Source organism: Callithrix jacchus, chromosome 13, assembly GCF_049354715.1.
Source record: "Callithrix jacchus isolate 240 chromosome 13, calJac240_pri, whole genome shotgun sequence".
NCBI classification, from domain to species: domain Eukaryota; kingdom Metazoa; phylum Chordata; class Mammalia; order Primates; family Cebidae; genus Callithrix; species Callithrix jacchus.
Window position 1 is genome coordinate 86,206,303 of NC_133514.1, and position 19,839 is coordinate 86,226,141.

Consider the following 19,839-nt stretch of genomic DNA (forward strand, 5'->3'; position numbering starts at 1 on the left):
AGGGATCTTGCCCAGAACTTGAAGGATAAACTGGAATGACTCCATTCTCAGGATCTCTCTGCACACTAGGATACATTCCTTCCCCATGAGCCTGGCACTGATTCATGTAGGCGAGAGAGACTCCCACTTTCTCAGCTGATAGAAAATTTATTTTTGAACTCTTTCACACACTTGTTCTTCTGCCACAGGGAGCCTACTCATTAATGTGATCTCTCACTTTGCAACTAATTAAATGCATGTAAATTCAAAAGTACATCACGTCATTGCACTAAGGAATAGATGTTTTGGATATAATCTAAAGCCTGCTAGGAATTTAAAGTTCAGAAATACCATGGTAATTGCTTTCAAGACTGAGTGAGTTTTTCAAGTGTTGAGGCTGAGGAGCCATGCAAAGAAAGGACACTCATGCAGTTATTGAGCATATGGCTCAGAATGGCCTTCTCTTCTTCCCAATTTAATTCCTCATTACTTTGTTGAAAGAGGCGGAAGTAATTATTGTGGAATTTATAATGGATATCTAATGATGTCCTTAGATGAGGGACATCTAATCCATTTGAACATCATGATTTTACATCTTCTGTCCACACCTCCGTATCCCTAGCCCACTTCTGGCAATATTATATAGTATAATACATTGTGGGAGATTCTCAGAGACCATTTCTGGTCTACAGAACTTTGAAATTTGCATGTTGAAGCCAAATTTGGCATAATTTAGACTTGTAAGATTTGCAATTCCCTTGGATGTAAGAAGTCCATAAATACAGCTTTAGCCTTTTAAGATGGAAGAAAATGATTTCTAAATTGAAAAGACAAATTTTTTTTCAATAGAATTACCTGCCTCTCAATCTTATAGCCTCATAATAATCATAATATCTGATATCATTATAAATTGGTTGAGTTGACATTTTTAAAAGCAGACTAAAACTCATTCACTCAAGTGAACATTATTCTTTAAAGTATTCTCCATAGAACACTATTATAGTTATTATAGCTATTCATAGGTGCACAAATATTTCAGCATCCCTTCTTTTGGACTTGTCTTCAGATCCAGTTCACAAAGTGCAGAAAACATGAGTTTCATGAATTTACTGTGTCCCATATTGTTTATTGCCCTACTCTATTTCGAACAGTGTGCTTAATGACCATTTCCAAACAATGTATTTAATACCTTGCGGAGGTTTCCATAGAGATTATCTGATTTATTTTTCAGCAAAGTGAAAAAATTCTCTTTGGACTAAATATATAATGGTCTTGTTGTCACATATCAAGATAATCTAACATGAAGAGTTTCATAAAAACAGTTCAGAGAAAGGAGATTTGAAAAAAAATACAGAATTTATTTAAGAACTCATTCACAATGTTTAGTTCCTGACAAAGTTGGAGCAAGGCTGAATTTAACCTTGTTCCTGACCAGTGTTTCAAAGCTCTCTACAGCACTTTGGCCCACTCTGAATTTCAGTTGCTGGGACTCTTGGACCTCCCCAATCTGGTAATTTGGACATAGCCTATTTGCACCATGCAGGTCCTTTCCCTGGGCATTGGTTTTCTCATTTTTCTCCCAGGACTTCAGAAGTGATGTGTAGTTTTCTAAGGTCTTCATTTGAAAGAAGAAGGAGAAGGAGAAGGAGAAGGAGGAGGAGGAGGAGGAGGAGGAGGAGGAGGAGGAGGAGAAGGAGAAGGAGAAGGAGAAGGAGAAGGAGAAGGAGAAGGAGAAGGAGAAGGAGAAGGAGAAGGAGAAGGAGAAGGAGAAGGAGAAGGAGAAGGAGAAGGAGGGGATAAGGAGGATGAGGAGGAGGAGACTTTAATTGGGATACGTGATATGGTTTGGCTGTGTTCTCACCCAAATCTCATAGTGAATTATAGTTCCCATAATCCCCAGGTGTCATGGGAGGAAACTGGCAGGAGGTGATAGTGAATAAATCTTATGAGATCTGATGATTTTATAAAGAAACATTCCCCTACACACTCTCTTTTGCCTGCTGCTATGTAAGATGTGTCTTTTCTCCTCCTTCACCTTCTGTCATGATTGTGAGGTCTCCCTAGCCATGTGGAACTGTGAGTTCGTTGAACCTCTTTTTCTTTATAAGTTACCCAGTATCAATGCAATATCTAATTCCAATGTTTGTCCAAAACTTGATCCCATTACTTGGAACTGTTAATAATTATTTGCCTCAAGAGTTGTAGTGGAATTAAATTAATTTTTGCAAATAAATGTGAGCCTGATCACATGAATGGAGTGGCCAAATATACCAAAATATGAAACACTCATGTGTAAATGAAAACAATTCATGCTGTTCTTCAGTTGAGAACATCATCCCAATCTTCCCCTTGAAAGACCCACCAAAATGGTTCCTTCTGTCAGAACTTCCTTAGACCATGCTGCCACGCCACCTCCTCATTCTCTGCCTGACACACTCATTTCAGAGTTACTCAAGCATGTATCTGTAATTTCTGGTATGTTGTGAACTAAAATATCTATTGAAAATACTTCATATTTCTTAATTTTTTTCACTAAATTCATCTTGATTCTTTGAATTCTCACATTAGAGTGTGAAATCCATTAAAGCACAAACGATATCTATCCCTCCTCTGTATGCCTACACCACAAGTAAATTTGGTAGTTACTTATTAACTGATTATTTTAATAAGGATTCCTTACATAAAACTGCTCATCTTGTAGATATAAAAAAGCCCATTTGGGTGAAAGTACTGCATTTTTATTAACACTCTCCCTTTTCTTATCTTGCTTTCTATTTGAACAGTTAGACTACTTAGCACAGTCTCTGAGTTGAGGAGTAAGGGACACGCCTTAGTTCTTGAAACACTCTCTAGTTTGTCCATAAATTGAGCTGAATCATGACCAGAAAAGCCTAAAGTCTTAGGGAAAGTTAAGGAAGCAGAGGAAGTCCATGAGATGGGAGCACATTGCTATGACTATTGACAAAGAAATATATAGTGATTTATTTTATTTGAAAATTCTATGAGAATTGCCTGTGACATCTGGAATCAATGCTTTAGTTAAAGTCCTGAAGGCAGGGTCATAAATATATAGCACATGTAAATAGGAAGTGTAGGACCCAAAGGACAAGTTAAAATTTAGGTAGAAATAATGTTAACTCTTATTACTACATTATTTAACATGTCTGAAAGTGCCTATCGGCAGGTCAGATTGAAAACAAGTCTCAAGATTTTTGTTGACTACAAGTCACATAATATGACTGCTAAGAAAACCAGAATTAATTTACATTAATAAAAATAATATCTAAGTCAGTCTTCCCTATATTCTACATTCATCTGCTCACATCGGTAGTACAGTGTTCAGTTCTAAAGTATTTACAAGAACATTGATATATTAAGTCAAATCCACAGAGAAATGACCAGGATGATAAGAAGGCTAGAAACCAAGGCACTTGATTAAAAGTTACAGCAGGTGAGAATGTAAATAAAAGAGAAAGCTAAGAAAAATAAAATAATGAGGACTTCAAATATTTGAAGCACTAATATGTGGACAGAGCACTGTTTGTGTTGTAAAAGCTACTGCTAATTCATGTATATTAAAAGAGAATGTTCAGCCAAAGAGAGGTTGCTTATCAAACTGAGCTGTATACATTGGGATCAGATGACTTTGCGGTTAGGGACTCCCTCTTAGCCAAGGTGTTAAAACAGGTATTGAAGAAACACCAGTTAAGGATTCTTAGAAGGGATTCTAATACTACAGATAAGGCAACCATTGAGGTTGCTTCTCTCATCCTGAAATATACATGCAGCAATCACACAAACAGAGAATGGATTTCACTTCCAAAATGAAACCTGAATTTATAATTAAATTAGTCAATTCTTTTGAAAAATTATACTTTTTTAAAATGTAAAAATGTTTGGGGTCCATGTACAACCCAGAGTAAACTGTTAGAATGAAAATAATATCCTCTTCCATGGTGTGTTTGCCCTCACCACGCAATGACTACATCACAATCTTCAGCTACAGAAGACAACATGGACCACTGAGATAATTGTCCAGGAGGGTTTTTAAATAGATTGCTTTGGAATTAACACCTATGTTTCTTTCATTGTTCATGTGCTGTGCTAACCACATGCCATCAAAGCCAGGGAGATAAAGCGAAATTTATTTGTTTAAATCACAAGCAACATTTATTCTCATATAGCTCCTGAGAATGAAAGGAGAAACCTACCATTTTTCACATTTGTTTTTATTTTAGAAATGTGCATCTAATTTAACATCCACCTGACTTTTATTTTCCTTCATGAAAGGATGTCAGATATGATAAGAATCAGATAAGTTAAAAGCCACTTTCAGCCTCATTGTCCCTTTGTGTTAACAAAACCTCATAAAAGCAGATGGATAGCCTAAGCCAACTTCTTTTTATGACCATCCAAAGATATACACTCTGTGCCTTATCAGCTGAAAAGGGAATTCTTCATTTTTGTCAGAGAATAGACTTTAGTTGCTTAGTTGGAAATAAAAATCGATGGCCCCATTTGGCATTGTTTAAAAAGAATCTTTTTTAAAAAAAAATTATTAAACCACAGAGAACTAGATATCCCAAGAATTTCTTTCCCATATAAATCCTGAGTTAAACAGCAAATGCTAACTTTTAGCTAACAAACTGAGTGAAGATAGGAGTGTAGAATCTATGTAAGCTATCAGGAATTTTAATGATATCATAAAACTAAATTCCCTCATTATAATTATTTCAAATGAGTAATAAAAAGTTTCTATCCCAAGTTTATACCAAAAGTCTTACCTCATAAATGTATTTTACTAGCTCACAATATACTCTTTTCCAGACCTCAGAGAATCATTCACAGACTTCTCAGATCCCATCTCTATAACCCCTCTGTTCATATTGATCCTCTATCCTTTTAATTACTATATGCTGTTACCAGTCGTTTGGGAATCACCTGTTGCAATGCCCTAGCATTTGACTTTTGACAGGGACCCATCTTCATTTTTTGAATGGACCTTAATATTCTTGAGACTGAAAGCCATGCTAGCCCAGGGAACTGTATTGCACCCAGAGGTGCTCTATGAATGAGCAGATAACACTAAAAGCAGTGAACGCATTTGGGAAAAGTTGTCTATCAAGGAAGTGGGAATCTCAAAAGTAGAAACCAAGTTACCTCACTCACGAGCCCAGATTCTTTCTTCTTTATCACCTACCTCCATTGAATTTCACTCCCAAGTATTGGTCACATTTTAGAACAACTGAATAACTATTTAAGGCATGCAATACTTCACTTTCTCTCCATTCTTTACATCTTAAATGAGGGGTGCAGAATTCATTACATCCTAGGACAAAAATCGGTTGTGAAACTTGAGGTGTTGTAGTTATTGGGGAGATGTTTTGATCAAATTTGGACTTTCTCAAGTATCAAAAGTTTTATAATAATATGAAGAATTACCAATCTGCTTATATAAACCAGTTTCTTCAGGGAATATGCTGGGATGATGACAATGTTATTTTCCAAGCACACTGGGATCCTCTGCACTCAGGACATCGATATTTGGATGGAAAATAAGTGTCATCTCTATCATGTTCATCATTCTTTCTCCCAAAACTAAGAGGTACATTCTGGCTTGCTAGCCCCTGCAGTGTGGCTTTATCTAATATAGTGTAGTGAGAGAGAGACTGTCAGACATAAAGAGAAAAATAATCAAATTCTCTATTTGCTCAGTGAGTATTACTACTGCAATGGTGTAATTTCTGATTGCTAAACCTGAAATAGTGACATGGAAATACATAATCATTATAAACATGCTATAATACTTTTCTGTTTAATCACTTCCTGTGAGTTTACACATACAATTTATGCTCAAGCTCTCCATTCCACAATGTGAGAGAAACAAGAAGGAACACAAACGAAGCCTGAGAAAAAGCCCAGGCTTGAAGGCAATAGCAAACTTGCGGGCATTAAAATACATAAGAGAGATGAAAAGAAAAGGTAAGATAGCACATCATTCCATACACAATTGTGTATATGTGTAATAAAATCAGAATAGTTCAAACATAGGAGACATGATTTTGAACAAAAAAAAAAATGTAGTATGGCTGAGGTTGGTGGATCATGCCTGTAACCCCAGCGTTTGGGAGGCCAAGACAGAAGGATCGTGTGAGGTCAGAAGCTTGAGACCAACCTGGTCACCATAGTGAGATATTGTCTCTAAAAAATAAAACAAGAACAAAAAATAATGGTGAAAATTGATAAAATTTTTTTTAGAAAATAAGGGTTTCAGCTTTCATTACTGACCAATTTCTAACCAATTATTTTCTATAATTATTTAATAAATATTTTATTAAATATTGGTTATAATAAAAATAGTAACAATTATAATACTAATAACTGACATGTTTGGAGCTTTATGACTGGCACCGATAAAAGTACTTTACATATGTTAAAAGATTAAATTCTTTGCAGCAATTGTATGTGCTAAGCATTTTATAAGACTCAATTCACAAATGAAGAAATGGAGGCAAAGAGAAGTTAGGTAATTTGCTTGTGGCCATTTAGCTACTCAAAGTCATAACTTGCTATACAATATTAACTGCCTCATCTACCTAACACTTTCCCCTTTCTTTGCCACATATTTATTGAGTGTGTACTTGATTATTTATTTTTATTTATATCCTGATAGCCAAAAAAAAAAAAAAAATCAGAAAAAGATAAGCTTACAGCAGAAGACTTTAGTCAGACATTAAAAAATTATGCCACAATGACCTGGCTTCAGCAATGAAAAACTATATAACAGAACCAATGACTCTTCCAGGAACTATTGCTGTGTGCATGAGCTTGTGCCAACATGTCTGTCAGTCATGTCTGTCAGTCATGTTGGCACAAGCTCATGCACACAGCAATAGGCAGTCCACCTCTAATGCTCCTCAAATTTCTGAGAGTATCCATGGGTGCTACCACAGGTAGACTCAAGACCCAACACCTGGTGTCTATGTATTTTTGCTGTTGCCTCTTTTGATGATGACTGTTTTATGTTTGTTTGTTCTTTGAAACGGTCTCGCTTTGTAACTCAGGCTGGAGTGCAATAGCACTATCTTGACTCACTGCAACCTCTACTTCCCGGGTTCAAGCGATTCTCTTGTTTCTCCCTCCAATGTAGCTGGAACTACAGACATAGATATTTTAGTAGAGACAGGGTTTCACCATGTTGGCCAGGCTGGTCTTGAACTCCTGACCTCAAATGATCCACTTGCCTCAACCTCCCAAAGTGCTGGAATTACGGGCGTGAGCTGCTGTGCCTGGCCAATGATGACCGTTTTAAAACTGCTTTCTTCTGGTTACGGCCATCTTTCAGTTGTCACCACTGGACTACAAATACTTTAATTCATCTCAGTGACCTACTATGATGAGACCATTCCGTTAGTCCAACAAGTTTCTTGGTAAAATCTTGCTAACCAAAGCAGGCTAAAATAGAGAGCTATTGCTAATTGAAATGGCGGTATTTGGATTTTCCAAGGATGCCCTCCACTGTAATACTGCACTCTACATAAACTCACCTGAAATGCTCACCAGAAATGCCCAGGATCTATTATGCCTTAAAATCCAGGCCCAGTTAACATTTACAATGAAAATACAATGTAGCTCCTTCACCCTTATCTGAATCCCATCTCCCAAGTTTTCATTTCCCTTCATAAAACTGATTCTTCCTGCTGATAATGAACAGTAGAAACTCCCACTCACACAGGATTATTAAATTCACCTAAAATCTTCATTAGGACAATTAAACTTCATTAAAATATAACACATTATATTTAATACATTATAAATGTCAGTTGCATAAAGTAGATCATAGGCTCAATCCAGCTACTTTCTTTGACTCTTCCCCATGTGAGGCAAGGACCATGACTTTTTGCCACTTGGAGGAAATAGAGATGGATGGACAGAAATGTCAACTCATTTTCCTGCTCAAGCAAACAAGAAGTCACATGTATACGTCAGACACAAGCAAGAAAGAAATAGAAAATGCAAAAAAAGGTAACTAAAGATAGTTTGATAATGAGACTACTTAGCCAGATTAAGAGAGGCCAATAGCAAATAGTAACATTAGTGAGCAGCCAGATACTCGCTGCAAGTGGAGAATGCTATTATGAACCCAATGAGACACAGTAGGTATAAGAGATGCTTACCTCTCAGAGGATAAAAACTCAGCCATTGCTGCACAGACACCCATCTGCAAAGGAGTACCTTATTTTTATGAGGCAACAAAAATCTCAGATTCTCTTATCCTTGTCTATCTGAGCTCCTGCTTGTACACCCCCTTTGCTGAACCCAATCAAATCCAAAGGCAAGGGCCCCAGTTATGAAGTCTATAGGAGTCAGTACTGAAAGAAGTCAGGAGAGAGTGGGCCTGAAACAGCCAAAAGAGAATGTCCATTCAAACACATACCTCAGTATGATCCATAGATACTTTATAAAATGCAGAAATGTAGATCTATGGAGATGTAGCTTCATGTTTCCAAGCTGCATTAAGGTCCACAGAGGCACGGTTCTGCTAAAAGGCTTTCTGAGAATAAAAGGAAATAGTTTACCTTAAAAGAAAATTCTTCTGGGCACAGTAGTGGGTGCCTGCAGTCCCAAATACTCAGGACGCTGAGGCAGGAGGATCACTGAAATCCGGGAGTTTGAGATCAGCCTAGGCAATGCAGAGAGGCCTATCTCAATCAACCAATTAATACATTAATAAATTCCGTTTTACATTTAAATTAAATCTGCTGAAGAAGACAAAGTTTTTTAGAAATTTTAATTGCAATCATATTATTTCTTCTTGTCAACCTACCAAATTTCACAAAGATCTTAGATTTAACAGCATATTCTTGAACAAGGACAAAAATAGGAAGTGCCACAATGAAAGTGGGTGTGGCAATTTCAACAGAAAATCTCATGTAAGGACATCTCTTGAAACTGGGCATTGATTTTAGCTCAAGGTATGCTGGGAAACTAAAGATATAATGAGTTATTGTTCTGGTTTTATAATAAATGAATCAGTTTGTCATGAGAAACAGCATTTTGTCATGGAATCCTTAATCAGAGGCAAGATCAGAGCAATGATTTAGAAGATCAATCTGGTAACAATGTTGTAGACTAATTAAAATAGACAAGATGATAGAAAGAAGACCACTGAGTTGTAGGGGGCTAGAGAGGGTGCAAGCTGTGTATTAGTGATACACTCAATCAAGAATAGTATAGGGACAGAAAAAAAAGAGAGGTGTTGGGTAAAATGATGCACCAAATGGGAATAGGATTTAGTGATTTAGTGAAAATAAGGGTTGACAGAGGGGGAAATACTTATAAATAAATATAAATACATTTAGGAGGCAGGATAAAGAAACGATATAGCAATAGAGGAAAATAAATTCTTTGCAATACAAGAAGTAGGTTTTTTGGGGGAAATCAGCAGCTTAAATCTATACTTACCCATTTCTATATAATGACATTGATGCAAAGAGCTGGCAAATAGTTCTATCTTAGATGGACAAATGTCTACAATTGTTTTCTTTGTGGTATCAGAGATCAGGCTTTTGATAGACATCAGTAGTGGCACTCACCCCCTTCCTTTTACCCCCATTCAAAACCCAGGAAGAAAGGAATCTAGACTTGGCATTGACGTGCATCAGGGGCTCACAGTGTGAAGCCGTTAGAGTCACACTTGCCTTTTACCTGCCTCAGGATTAGGGCTAGAATTTTGATGGAGATGTGAAACCACATGCAAATTGTAAGCAACCAATACATACTTGAATGAATAAATGAATTCTGTACTGAAGAGGCCTAAAAAGAACATCAAGATTTTATATTTATAAGTAGTATCAAGATAGCAATAACAAGTCTGCTATATTAAACAAGTACTTACTGAGAATCTACTATGGTACAGAAACAGTCTCATGAGCTGAGGATACTGTATGAGCAAGAAAGATCTAATTCCAGCCCTCATGGGTATGGGACTGCATAGATACAACTTACTTTGAAGGGCCTCAACTCTATGGAGCTGAAAGTTACTCATGAATGGACAAGGTAAAAAAGACAAAGTAGACCTGATAAGTTCTAACTCTGATTAAGGATTCAAAATAGGAGAATAAAATAATACTCGCAAGACTTCTTCAAGTTCTGGCCTCGTGCACCTCAAAAGAAACAGCAATGAGACTGGACAGATGACTTAGCCAGGAATATACAGTATACTGCATGAAAGGTTTGATGAGAACAAACCACGTATGTCTAATTTAGTGTGATTTACTTTGTAAATCTTGTTAGTATTTCTTTTTAAATAAAATAATGAACATGCATTTGTGTGAAGGAAGGAGCAGTTAATATTTTATTAAAATTAATAAAGGTTGGTTTTCTTTTTACCAAATATTCAAATAGTGTATATTTCTATGATAGTAAAAATAACAATGTGCAGGCTTGGTGCAGTGGCTCACTCCTGCAATCCCAGAATTTTTTGTGCCTGAGACAGGAGGATTGCTTGAGCCCTGAAGTTCGAGACCAGCCTGGGCAATATAGTGAGACCTCATCTCTACTAAAAATTAAAAAATTAGCTGGGCATAGTGGTGTACATCTATAGTCCCAGCTACTTGGGAGGCTGAGGTGGGAGGATCACTTGAGCCAGAGGCTAAGGCTTCAGTGAGCCGTAATCACTCCAATATACTGTACTCCAGCCTAGGTAACAGAGTGAGACTTTGTTTGAAAAATAACAAAACCCAAAACCAAAAAAACCCAAGATGGTACTTTGGTAAGCATTGATAGAAAAGTTAATGGTACAAAATAAGGAATCCTCTGTGTGTGTGTGTGTGTGTGTGTGTGTGTGTTTATGTGTATGTGTATATGTACATGTACACATAAAAATTCATATGTACATAGAAAATTATAAAATACATACATATTAAGAGAAATATCACATTACTTAATACCTAACATTATTAAGGGATACTTATCAAATTATCACCTCATCTTTTAACATGTACTATAGAATTTTAAGACAAATTGAAAAGTCAGACTAAAAAAAAGAAAGCATAAAATACAGAAAAAAAATGCAAGTGAATATATCAGCATGCTCGTCCTTAATGGTTCACATTAACCCAGGGCCCCTGTGAAACAGGCCTGACTTTCACAAGTCACTTTTTGCTATTTCAATTTTGCCGCTGGCTTATAACATTAGAAATAAGTGATCTATAAGAATTATGACCACTAGAGGGAAAAAGCATAAACTACTCCAAGATGTCCAAAACATTACATTCCTTTTGTCTAAGTTAGCCAAGAAATCTAAATCATCTGCAGTTGGGTTTTGAGAAACATATGGGCCATCAGACTTCCCCTGAAATAGACTGAGCAAATTTAGAGCATGACAGAGTCAAGTTCATTTTGGCATAAGACTTTTTGTTGTTTTTTTGAGAAATATTTTTTGCTATTTTTCCCCTGAAAATATCCTTAAAAATTTACTTGGAAGTAAATATATTATTTATTGATTTTTTAAAATATGCTTAGCTTTTATTGTGTGCAAAGTTCTGAATTAGTTACTGTGGTTATGGAAATAAAACTTAGGTCGAATTATCTAAAAATTCCTATAGAAAAGAATTTTGAAATTTAGAGAGGGATATTAATCTTTGAGACCCTGTCTAGACAATTGCTACCATCTTCTCAGATAATTGGAGTAAGAGAGTAAACACAGTTTTCAAACCAGCCTTGCTTCCAGTACAGCTTTGGAAACAGCCTCATTGTACCTTGAGTAGACAGCTCAGATCTACCAAAACTCACAGCTATGTATTTGTAAGTCCTCCTTTCTATGGAAAACACTCCAAAGCTTTTCCTTTTGAATGTTTTATATTTGAATTAAAATATTCCCTAAGAATTTATCAGTGCTTTATATCGTTCATGTGACAGCAGATCAACACTCTTCCCCACACTGTTTTGTGTCCAACAGTGGAAGTCCTTTTTATGACAATAAAGAAAACGTTTAGTCTACAAATTTGGGGGTTATGATCTCAACCTAACTTCTCAGTTAACCTAGTCTTAATTATAAATGGAGACATCAGTAATCACAAACTATTGGGTTTCAGCAATAGGTTTTTCCACTCTTTGTGCATCTTTTCCACCAACTGGCCAACTTCTCACTTAGCTAATCTTTGTAGTCTTACATTTTCTAGTCTTTTCTATATTCACTCTCCATAAACAGCCACATAAATGTTATACTTTATTGACTAGTATATCATCTCTGACTTTTCAAAAGAATAAAGTCTATATCCCAACAGGAGAGACAGTTAAACAATATTGCAATGACTGTGCATCAATGGGAATAGGAGAACTGGAGAAACTGAAGATGGGGGAATTCTCTTTTAGCAGTATCTATCCTTGACACTTTCCTTCCTCTTTTTTACTGAGGACGCTTACTTTTAAAATTCCTTACATTGAAATTCTATCTTTCATTTTAATGGTGAAATTGACCATAGGAATAAGCATTACATTTATAAGATAAAAGCTTTTGGGTAATTACATGACCATATTATGAGGAGGAGAATAGTGAGGTAGGCTGGCTGAAAAGTAGATACATAATGTTAAGGACGTAAGTACTCAATTAAGTGTATAATGAGCTTTAGATTTTAAAAATAAAGAGTTTAAAAATTCTTATATATACACTTCTTAAGAAGAAATAAAATTAGTAAATGACATTTATATTTCAAGGCATGTGAAAATACAAAAAAGTGATTGCTAGTGTAATCGATCACTATTCATTTGGTGTTCACTCTAATAACAGTATGGGTTTTTCATGTTATATGTAATCAGAAGAGAAAGTTCAAGGATAGTCATTGCCTGATTACATCAATAAGTTTTTTCATGAATATGCTAACCTATGGGAGTCCATTTGTTTAGTAGATTTACTAGTTTCTTGTAAATAATCATTTAATCTCCTCCTTAATGTCTACTTTGGAATCTTCTATAAACTGAATGCAACGTCTTCTCCACCCATTTCTTTATAACTTTAGTTTGCAAACCTGTAGAAAAAAAAAGAAGAAGAAGTGGAGAACACAAAGAGGAATAAAAGAGAAGAAACAAGAAAAAGAACAGAAACACTATCTGTGCGTGATGTCCAAAGCCTCTATGCTCATTCTTGCTTTCATGTTTTAGTTCATTTTTTTCTCTCACCTGCCGTTCTTATCTTTCCCCATTTAAAACCTTCCCTTCTCTTCAGAGTCAAGATCAAAACTGTCTTCTTCGTGAAAATTTCTCAAATTCATTAATGTTTCATCTAATATAAACAATATCTTTACTTAATATGCTTCTTCATATTTAGTTCTATGAGTGTGTGATTAATACATACCAAGTGATGGTTAACCCTGGGACAGACTGTTGCAAAGAGGCAGCTCCTACTCTGGTTGAACTTAGTGGTTATCTTCATGTGTATTTGTCTTATTTTAGACTGCAAATTGCTGAGGGATAGAATTATCTCTAAGAACTTCCTTAATAAGCACAGATGATTATTTCTCAATACATAGATGAAACATAATAATCAGTAAAACTCCCAAAAGATTGTTCTATAGTGGGGATTAGCAAACTTTTATTGTCAAGAGTCAAAGAGTAAATGTTTCCAGCTTTGCAGACTGCCGGTTCTTGTTAAAAACTCATGAAATCTGCCATTGTAGCATGAGAGCAATCATAAGTAATACGTAAGTCAGTTGGCATGGCTGTGTTCTAGTAAAACTTCATTTACTACAAGAGGCAACCAATGTGGTTTATTCGTTAGCCTGTCATTTGCAGACCCCTGCACTAGTAGATCTTTTCTGAGGTTGGATTTCCTGGAAGCAGTCAGAGATAGGGATTAAGGTGCAGGAGTAAAACCTGTAAGGGAGGGAGGAAAGAAGGATGAAGAAAAGGATGAAGGAGCAGAACAGGATGTGGTCTCAGGCAAAGGCTAGTTGGTCCTGCTTGACCCACTGTAGGGAGGCAAGTGCCTCTAGAGCAGAAGGTTGTTCTCTCATCAGGCAAAGGAATGGGATTCTGTACCCACTTACCTCCACCAGGCAGTTTTTTTGCTATAGGCTTCTGGAGGGTGGGATTGGAGTGTGGGGAGTTATTAGTTTTAGCTCCTCAGCCAGAAGTTTCCTGTCAGTCAAGGGCAATTCTCTTTAGTAAATCTCAATGATAATTTACATTGTTGGTGAGTATAAATGCATTGGATGACAATTTGATTTTATTAAAACCAGAAGTTACTAGTGGGGCATGGTGGTGCACACCTGTAGTCTCAGCTAATCAGGAGGCTGAGGTGGGGCATCACTTGATCCTGGTATGTAGAGGCTGCAGTGAGCTGTGATCTTATCACTGCACTCCTTATCTGGAGACTCAGGGCTCCCAAACCCACTAACAGAAACTTTCAGGCCTACTAGAGATGTTGGCCCGGAACTAATGGGTCCAGTGTCACTTCCGCTCACTCATATCTAGTGAAATGTGTCCCAGGCCCAGCCCAGATTCAGTTTACAAGGTTGGGAGTCCACGTCTCTCCCAGCAGGCTGGGCCCCAGGGGCCATCTGTGGAGACCAGATAGTGAAAGTGACCTGTCAGTCTCTGAGTAATCTGATCTCAGATTGCCTCTGCCTTTACCTCCACTTTGCCCAGTCGAGCACCACAACTTCGCTATGATGAGCCAAGATGATCTGAGGCACAACCCTTATACTTCCAGGTTCTTCTACTAGTTCTGAACTTCCCCAGGCACCAGAGGGTTCATTCTTCACTTCAGGCCATTGCTCAAAGCTGACCTAAAATAATGCCCACCCTTGTCACACTATCTCCACAGCCTGCTTTATTTCTCTTCATAGTACGTTTGCTCCCTTGACTTATGATCTATTTATTGTCACACCTTGAAGAAAATGTAAATGCCACAAGAGCAGAGAGTTTGACTACACTATTTATTGCTGCTTCTTCAGTGTAGGATATTTGGCACATTGTAATTGCTCAATAAACACTCTTTGAAAAGTGCATACATTTGAAATTGTGCACAGTATTTGATCCATAAAAATCCCACTTCAAGTATTTATAATCAGAAAATAATAGAACAAGTGTATATGTTAGCACAGATGCTAAGATTGGTGCTGTTTATAATGCATCTTTCATTTACAATTAGAGTTTTTTATACTCATATCTTCAATGGTAATCAGAAACTAAAGAATTTTCTTCTCTATTTATTAACATTAACAGATACATTTCCAAGACCTGCTTTAGAATAGATAAGGCACATCAAAAAAGGAACTGATAATATATTCGTATATAATTTTATGTGCCTGTATGCATACACACACACATACACACTCAAAAGAGAGAGAAATCTGGGCCGGGCGCGGTGGCTCACGCCTGTAATCCCAGCACTTTGGGAGGCCGAGGCGGGTGGATCACGAGGTCAAGAGATCGAGACCATCCTGGTCAATACATGGTGAAACTCTGTCTCTACTAAAGATACAAAAAATTAGCTGGGCATGGTGGTGCGTGCCTGTAATCCCAGCTACTCGGGAGGCTGAGGAAGAGAATTGCCTGAACCCAGGGGCGGAGGTTGCAGTGAGCCGAGATCGCGCCATTGCACTCCAGCCTGGGTAACAAGAGTGAAACTCCGTCTCAAAAATAAATAAATAAATAAATAAAAATAATAAAAAGAGAGAGAGAAATTCCTTGAAGAATGTTTAGTAAAATAATAATTAACTTTGATAAGTTTGGGTAATCTTTATTTTCTCTCTGATTGTTTACTGACAATTTTTTTCACAAGTATATACTATGCATGACACAAAATAGAAATGATAAATTTACCTTAAAAAGTGGTCCAATTTAACTTGTACTTTCTCTGTGAAGCCTGTTGCATTTTAAATCATCTCCAAACAATTTAGTAGTTGACTTTTTAATTGTGTTATTTATGCTTTTTTTGTTCATTCTCTGTCAAAAATAAAGTTTTGTACTTCTAGATTGTAACAGAAATACTCTGCCGCAAATGAGGATTTCTCTGGGATTAAACAGTAAAAGCTCAAATATTTATCAGTGTAGTGAATAAAATTGACCACAAAAATTTATTAATCACTACATTTTCATTAAAGGAAGACCTATCTATGCTCTACACTTCTTTAAATACAGCTCCAGAAAGAGGTATAATTACGTGATGGCTTTCCAGAAATATTTTATTGAAAATGAAAGATTGATAGAAAAGAAGAAATAAAGTTAATAGGCTCTATAAAGAACACATATATTTACCAAAAACCTTTCCAAACTTCTCTTTCCTTACCTTACAAACATGATTCCCTCTTTCCGCTTTCTACTGCTGTTAATTTATGTTTTTGAACTACTCTAGTCCATTGTGTCATGAATTCTCACCTTCATATGTTCTTAAATCATTCCTTAATACCCAATCCTACTTTGATGGTGCTGGACACTCAGCAGCATTTTAAAAAATAATTGTTGAATTCAGAACCATCTCTATAAGTTCTTTCAGATTTCTGGATTGGCCAGTAGTACTGTCTATACTTAAATCAGAACAGTTTTGCAATTTAGCTGTGGAAATATCCTGTGTTTGAGACATGGGTGTATTTATTATACTTCCTCCAAAAACAACTCACCCTGTGTCCTAGAGCTACTCATAAAACATTCACAGCAATATCACAGTTTTATTATTTAAATTAAATAATATATTTGACACAGCACTCAGTGTACAAGAAGCTCTCAATAAATGTTAAGCTCTGTGTTTAGCTTTCGCTCCTCCTCTAGACAAAGTGTATTTTACAAAGCATAACTGAAACATACTGAATTTTAATATAAATTATTGGCTCTGTTTTCTCCAATTGTAGCAAGAAACAGAACAAAGATCTTGGAAATTCTGCAACATAAACTGGTAAGTATGAGAATTAGATGGCTTACAGATATGAACATAAACTTATTTATATTTTACCTTCCAGGAACAATTCATGCTCAGCTTTGATGTCTTTTCGGTCACCACAGTCAGCTTTCTGGGTTTCACTCAGCAGTGACAGACAATTCATCACATATAACAATAAATATCAACTCATAGCTGGAAATCGGGATGAATGTCATCCCAAGCAACAGTGGTTGAATTGGCAAATTACTCTTCACCATAAATACACTAACCTTGGAAAGTTGTTGAGCAATAAAATGCACATCACAAAGACGTCTGATATTTGAAAAAGAACCCCGAATTAACCCGCGAAAGGAAGTCATCAGTCTTCCTGATAGATGGGTAGAGATTAATCCTGTTTGCCAGTTCATAGCAAATCACGTAAAGCCTATCTTCTCCTGCACCAAAATGCTGCTCCCTACCTGTCAGACTTTCACTTTAAAACACAGAATAATATTCATCCACCTTCTGTAGCTACTCATAGTCTCATTCTTATTTTGGCTGTAATAAAAACACCCTATTTTTTGGATATGTCATATTTTAAGGCCACTTTAGAAGGACTGCTGTGTATTAGAATTTAGAACATCTGTGGGAGTTGCATTTACAATGTATTTATTTATGTATTTTGCAAATTTATTTACTCTCTGAGATATTTAACAGATTATATTAAAAATGCTAGGAAGTTTAGCGCAATACGAGGCAAAACAAAAATTATTAGCAACCATTTTTCTCTAGGTTAATAACATCAAAATACTATCAAATTTCATTTTTCATTTTCTTAGGTCGTGAAAGTTATTATAATTATACAGAAGCCATATTGCACAGTTAAAAATTTATCATACTGCCAGTAAATATAAATATAATAAAAATTAATTAAAATTATATCTATATATTTGCAAGATCATGTATTTTAGACTTAATTCTTATAAGTAAACATATGTATGGGCTTGAGAAAATACTTTCACTAGTGATTTATTTAAATATCCTCAAAACAGAGAAATCATATCTTATGGTTTTTCTCTGCTATGTGAGCTTCTAAAACTTGAATAAATAAAGTTATCTAATGTGTTTCAAAGGATTTTTTAAAAAGAAACTAACACAATTAAAAATTAAAATAGATTTTTACATTTTGTCTTGTGTTTTTGAAATATTTTCCCTCTTCTTTGACTTGTTCACCACAGAAATATCGGTAGCATTTATTTGATAATTAGTTTAATATACTATTTAATTATTTAATATACTATTTACTATTTATTTGATAATTAGTTTAATATACTATTTAATTATTTAATATACTATTTACTATTAACATGTAATATAACATTTACATGTTATGTTGCCTCTAATCAAATAAAGGATTCTTTAACTTTTATCTTTACAAAGGCAAGTACAGTTTACTTTGTTGCATTTGGCGGGAAAACAACCTGAAAGATTTTCAAATACCTTCATTAAACAGATGAGATTCAAAGAGTTTAGTGACTTGCATAACATGTACATTGTTGCAGTTCTAGAAAGAAAATGAATATTTAGCTTCTTGACCGATGTTCTTTCCTGTTAATTCTTTGGTAATACTTATATGAGTTGTGTGATTAGCTCCACTTATAGAGACCTCAACTTATGTTCTGAACAAAAGTCACTCAACCCAGCCATATACCACCTGCCCTTAACCAGAAACATTGTCTCTTTCCTTTTTGCCTCTTTCAGTACCGTTGGAATACATGAAACCTGCACACCCACACCATATCATGATAACTTATTGCCATAAATTAACTTATTTATAAATTGGCCCTCCAAAAATAGACTCACTGGCACAACATACTTACCAATACCCAAGGCATTTTTGTGAGCTCACAAATCTTAAGATCACTTTGTTTCTACTGACTTGTCATTGCTCAACCTCTAAAGTGTTCTAAGAGGCAGAAAACATAGTCAAGGTAAAATAGTACACAGAGTTCATTATGGTAAATTCTAAGGAGAGAGTCACAGCAGATAAGATCATCTCCAAATTTGTTATCTCCACAGTACACGGTGTCCTGACCATGGTAGACATTCAAATACATTTGTTGAGTTAGTTTCATTTATATTTTAAAATAGGATTGCTAGCAACCTATTGACAAAGTGCTTACAATTGCCCATTAGTTGCTCACTGACTTAACCTGATCAAACTTCAGTCAGGCTTCTCTTCTCTCCGCAGGTCCCTAAACTTTGGCTGGCCCCAAGTCTGAGCAAGCACTAAAACATAAAGGATCCCCTATTAATAGCTTATTTTAAGAATCAGTTGAACATAGCTAAAAATACTTTCTATGAGACCACCACCCTGAACATGCTATCTGTTCGCCTCCACTCGGTGGCCAGTTTCTCCTCAAAGGCTCCTGCTAGCCCTGCTTGACCCTTCTTATAAAGAAAAGCCTTTTTGTGTTTGATTTTGAGAGCTTGCAAATCCTAAGCTTGGAGCATTGTGATAGCCTTTTTGAATAAAGTTTCTCCTTAACCTAAGTCTAGGTTTGTTTTTATTTGACACCATTATCAGACATAGATCACAGAACAAGGAATTACCTTTGCTCAGTCGCATATCATTCTTCTATAAAAAACAGAAATCTAAAAGCAAGACATTTTAAGTGCTAGCATCACCTATATACTAAACAAACCTATAATTTTATTCTTAATTTATTTAGCATATTCAAGAAAGTGTTGGTGTCTGTGGGTTTGTAATAGAGAGTGGTGAAGTATTCTGAACAGCTGTCAATAATGTCACACCGTTAACCATATACTCAGTGACTGCAGGGGAAAATAATCAGAATTCATATTTTATATCCAGATTTTATTTTTGAACAGCAATAAGATCGGCTATCTCAGGAAATTCAGCATAACTGGAGTCAGTATAACTTCAGTCTGGTGTCTTCATACCATCCGAACTGCACTAAAGATAGCTGCTTCAGAAC

General features: G+C 35.9%; 1 long non-coding RNA gene across 2 annotated transcripts in view; it reads left to right on the plus strand.

Moving 5' to 3' along the window:
• The window catches only part of LOC108587879 (uncharacterized), a 39,022-nt gene extending 19,629 nt beyond the window's left edge, over nt 1–19,393 (plus strand). Inside the window, exons 2-5 of one of the 2 annotated variants that reach the window (XR_013525333.1) lie at nt 7,863–8,004; nt 13,002–13,094; nt 16,833–16,876; nt 19,092–19,393. This is a non-coding gene — a long non-coding RNA (uncharacterized LOC108587879). The remainder of the gene's footprint in view (nt 1–7,862; nt 8,005–13,001; nt 13,095–16,832; nt 16,877–19,091) is intronic. The other variant, XR_008476051.2, reaches the window with a different exon arrangement.
• Nucleotides 19,394–19,839: the final 446 nt, after the last annotated feature.